General features: G+C 44.4%; 2 protein-coding genes across 3 annotated transcripts in view; one reads left to right on the forward strand and one right to left on the reverse strand.

Moving 5' to 3' along the window:
- Positions 1 to 5,000, forward strand: part of LOC123504772 (mitoguardin-like) — a 333,089-nt gene that overhangs the window by 120,922 nt on the left and 207,167 nt on the right. The gene's annotated exons all lie outside the window — the stretch shown is intronic.
- LOC123504773 (protein unzipped-like) overlaps positions 1 to 5,000 on the reverse strand; it is a 68,371-nt gene that overhangs the window by 17,251 nt on the left and 46,120 nt on the right. The window lies entirely within an intron of this gene.

Below are 5,000 nucleotides of genomic sequence, written 5' to 3' on the forward strand. Positions count from 1 at the left end.
TACCCTCATGCTGTCACTTCGTCCCGCCGCCACTTCTTCGCGTCCCTTCCACCTAAATTTAGCGGCACAAGAGAGCGTCTCACTGCGGCCACTTGACCAACTTACGCGGTCACTAGTGAGTCAGATTCCTACTCTCTCCACTGCCCGTGATCTGAAGGGCGGCACATTAACGGATGGGTGGGCAGCAAGGTGGGAGAGGGGATGAGTTGGGTATAACACGCTAGGTACGAGGGAGGAAGGGAGGAAAGGAAAGGAGAGAAAAAAAAAAATCGTGTGGAGGAAGGGAAGTTTGTGGAATAGGAGGAGAAATGGGAAAAAGGAGGGTAATAGGAGGAGCTAAAGAAAAAAAAAGGGGTAGGTGGTTGGTAGAGGTGAAATAGATTGACAGGGGAAGAATTAGTGTTTAGAATTTAAGACGTTTGCTGGGATTAGGATCATGCAAGGGGAGGAACAGGAGGAGAGGGAAAAGGAGGAGGAGGAGGAGGAGGAGGAGGAGGAGGTGAAGAAGGAAGAGGAGGTTAAAAGGTACTACATAGGAACGCAGAAAGATCAGATAAAAGAGAATGGGTAGGTTTATAAGAATAGTTCGTTGTATAAGTACGCTATTAATTTTTTTCTTGCTTTTTATTATTACGAGACAGCGAGAGAAAGAGAGAGAGAGAGAGAGAGAGAGAGAGAGAGAGAGAGAGAGAGAGAGAGAGAGAGAGAGAGAGAGAGAGAGAGAGTTTCGAAGTAATATCGTGTTAAGTTTTTTCATCATTTTCAACACACACACACACACACACACACACACACACACACACACACACACACACACACACACACACACACACACACACACACCTATCTTAATTATCTGCACATCCACTCAACACTTTTCTCCTCCTCCTCCTCGTCCTTCTCCTCCTCGTCCTCCTTTATAAGCAAAGCAATCGTAGTTTCTCTTTTATTAATTTTTCTTCACCTTTAATTCTCCCGCCGAAGCGAATGAATAAATAACCTTGAGGCTGCTAGGTTAATAATTCACCTGTGTTTTCAGAGAGAGAGAGAGAGAGAGAGAGAGAGAGAGAGAGAGAGAGAGAGAGAGAGAGAATGAGAGACGCAACCTTATCAACAATCACCTCATTGCCTCCAAACATTCTTACTCAGCACTGACCCCTCACCTCTCTCCCCTCTCCCTCTCTCGTCTCTCCCCTCTCCCTTAACCTCTCCCTCTCCCTCTCCCTCTCCCTCTCCCTCTCCCTTTCTCCTCGTCTCTTCCTTCTTTTCTCACACGTTTTATTCTTCATCCTTCATTCTTTCATTCTTCTTTCTCATATCTCTTTCTTTCATTCTTTATCCTGATCCTTCTTTTCTCATCTCTGTCCTGTCTCCTCTTACGCTTTTTCATCCCTCTCACCTCATTTTTCTCCTTCATCTCGCAGCTCTTCTTCCTCATCCTTCCCTTTCTTCCTCATTCTTATTCTATCTCGTATCCCTTTCCTCCCTCTTATCTCTATTTTTACTTCACCTTTGACTCCGAACTGAACTTCCCTTCCTTATCATCTTAAAGAAAAAGCATGAATAGAAAAAAAAAAAAAGAAAGAGAAAGGAAAAAAACATGCACATTTGAAAAGCTAAATGTTTTTGCAAATTACTTTGACCACAAGAAAAAGATCCGAGTCTGAGAACTCTCTCTCTCTCTCTCTCTCTCTCTCTCTCTCTCTCTCTCTCTCTCTCTCTCTCTCTCTCTCTCTCTCTCTCTCTCTCCCCCCTAGAAACGTGCCTTTACATGTGTCTAATGTTCGTCTAGTGGGGAAAAATGGATTAAAAACTCACACATTATTCATAACTTGAAGATGAGGAGGAGAATGGAAATAGGAAGAAGTAGAACTGTGCAAATAAAATGTAGTATGTTCCCTCAGAATATAAGCTCCACTCCTATTCATATGCAATAGTCGCGATACTCTAGTCTAACCCTTCACTGCCTCACTATTCGCTTACACACCTACCCTGACTTGCCTCCCTGACCGACGGGAGGCTGGGAAAGGAAGGCAGGTTAAGGCAGCACAAGGCGGACCAGGCAGGCAGACCAAGAGCGAGATGAGATTACAGATGAGATTGGCGGTCTTGTTGGGTGGGTGGCTTGGAGTGGACGGGAAGCAAAAAGAGACATGACTGGGTTCAGAATCTTTGTATTGTGATCGAGTCATTGAGCGTGATGATAATGGTGATGGTGATGTGTAGTATGATATATGTTTCTTTTTCATGTAAGTTTGTGGTCTAGAGGCACAAAATATGAAAGAAAGGTTCCAGAGAAGACTGTCTGATAAACGTACAATTCGAAAGAAGGGGTCCAGAGAAGACAGTTTGATGGTACGTATGTTTCTGTCTACTAAGCAAACGGATCAACATAAATGAAGGTGGTATTCATGATCGACTGCCTGCCTTACTCCTGCTGATGTGAGCCAGAATCTTCCCTCTTTAATCCCATTCACTGATATAGCCTGGAACTCGCTTGGTTTTTAATTGTTTTTTTCCTCCTTCTGATGTCTTGAACTGCTTTTAAAGAGCAATATCAAACTAAATCGCTGATCTTTTTTTTTTTCTTTAGATAGATTTTTCCTTTATTCATTTTCTTTTCTCTCTTTATCCAGTCTTTCCGACAAAAAAAAAAAAACATACCACGTAATCCAAAACAAGAAATCAAGACTAGCAAGGGACACGGCGTCATCCTTGCAAGCACACCTGGCCGCGAGGGTGACCACCGCGACTAATGATTCTAACGAGGGCAATTAACTTATAGCAACTCCAGGTACTACCTTAATTACCTGGTACGAGTGTGATTATTTCCAGCTAATGACCAGGAGAGCCGGCTACTTCCTGCCGCCGTGGGAAGGTGAACCAGTAGGAGGAGGAAGAAGAGGAGTACGGAGAAATGAAAGAGAAGAGTGAGAAAAATGTTAGAAAAGATGAGAGAGAGAGAGAGAGAGAGAGAGAGAGAGAGAGAGAGAGAGAGAGAGAGAGAGAGAGAGAGAGAGAGAGAGAGAGAGGTCCACTGATAAATAAGTTTTTTTCCTTAATTACTTCCTTGATTTATGCGTTTTTTTTCTCTCTCTCTTTCTCTCTCTAATCGTCTTCCTGTTCTTTTCTCTCTTGGTTATTCATTTATGAGTCTGCTTCAGTTTTTCCTCCCACTTTTTCCTCTCTTTTACTCTTTTCTCTATTATTTCTTCTAACGTGCTGTATCATTTTCTTGACTTCGTGTCCTGTTTACTTCCTTTCCAAATATGCATAGGCGTCTCTCTCTCTCTCTCTCTCTCTCTCTCTCTCTCTCTCTCTCTCTCTCTCTCTCTCTCTCTCTCTCTCTCTCTCTCTCTCTCTCTCTCTCTCTCTCTCTCTCTCTCTCTCTCTCATCTCTCATATCTTACTCCTTTACCTCCTCCATTTTCCCTCCTCCTCCTCCTCCTCCTCCTCCTCCTCCTCCTCCTCCTCCTCCTCCTCCCTCCGTTTATCGTTTATCTGTCCTGTTCTCTCTCTCTGTCTCTCTCTCTCTCTCTCTCTCTCTCTCTCTCTCTCTCTCTCTCTCTCTCTCTCTCTCTCTCTCTCTCTCTCTCAGTATGTTTATCATTAATGAGAGAGAGGGAGAGGAGTAAAATAGACTGGGAACACAAAGGAAGAGAAGGAAAGAAGGAAGAATGAATGTGGAAGAGAGAAAAGGGAAGGGGAAGGAAGGAAGGGAACGGATGGATGGAGGGGATGCAGGGAGGGTAGGCAAGAAAAAAATGGGGGTTAAAGAGGGGAGAAATGCCCCCTTATTGTTCTTTGCTCGTCATTGTGTGTGTGTGTGTGTGTGTGTGTGTGTGTGTGTGTGTGTGTGTGTGTGTGTGTGTGTGTGTGTGATTTGAGCGCTTGTTTGGCTTTGATTTCTCTCTCTCTCTCTCTCTCTCTCTCTCTCTCTCTCTCTCTCTCTGTGTGTGTGTGTGTGTGTGTGTGTGTGTGTGTGTGTGTGTGTGTGTGTGTGTGTGTGTGTGTGTGTGTGTGTGTGTGTGTGTGTGTGTGTGTGTGTGTGTGTGTGCGCGCTGTAGAATGGTTAGCGAGGTGTTGGAGGGGTCAGTCGTGCGTGTGAGGGAGTGAGTGAGGGAGAGGAGGAGGGAGAGAAGGAAGAGAAGGAGGAAGGAGAGTGGGAGGGTGTGTATACCTTCACCTTCGTTACGGGTGGGTGGACATAACCTCTCCCTCTCCTTCTACCTCTCCCTCTTCCTCCTCTCCCTCCGTCTCCTCTCCCTCTTTCTCCTCCCTTCCTCTCCTTCCATCTACTGAATCTTTCCTTCCTTGCTTTTCTCCTTCCTTCCTTTCTGTCTCTCCTGTTTCAATATTTTTTTCTTCCTGGCATTCCTTCCTCCCCTCCTCTTGTCTGTATCTCTTCTCTACCTTTCTTCTTTTACAGTCAACGAAGCTGTTTTCTTTCTATTTTCTCTCTCTCTCTCTCTCTCTCTCTCTCTCTCTCTCTCTCTCTCTCTCTCTCTCTCTCTCTCTCTCTCCTGTTCACTGATAACACTAATTGATGACAGAAATTAAGGTGACGTTTGGAGGAAAATGTGAAATGTTTCTTGAGTCTTCCCTTACAAGGCGTCAAGAAAAGGAGGCCAAGAGAAAGAAAATGGGAGTGACGTGTTATACTTTTTGATTTATATTCGAAGAAACGCGCATTAGTATTCCACCGTAGACATTTATTATACATTTAAAGTTGTAAGCGGCTATGATTTTTTATGAGAGAGAGAGAGAGAGAGAGAGAGAGAGAGAGAGAGAGAGAGAGAGAGTAGTGATGGTGGTGGTGACCGTTTCTTGAGGTGCCAGTTTGCCAAATTCTTCCTTGAGGTCAAAGGTTATAATATAATTTTAGCCCACCAACCTGTCGCCCTCTCTCTCTCTCTCTCTCTCTCTCTCTCTCTCTCTCTCTCTCTCTCTCTCTCTCTCTCTCTCTCTCTCTCTCTCTATTACTCATGACGACACACACA

Source organism: Portunus trituberculatus, chromosome 17, assembly GCF_017591435.1.
Source record: "Portunus trituberculatus isolate SZX2019 chromosome 17, ASM1759143v1, whole genome shotgun sequence".
NCBI classification, from domain to species: domain Eukaryota; kingdom Metazoa; phylum Arthropoda; class Malacostraca; order Decapoda; family Portunidae; genus Portunus; species Portunus trituberculatus.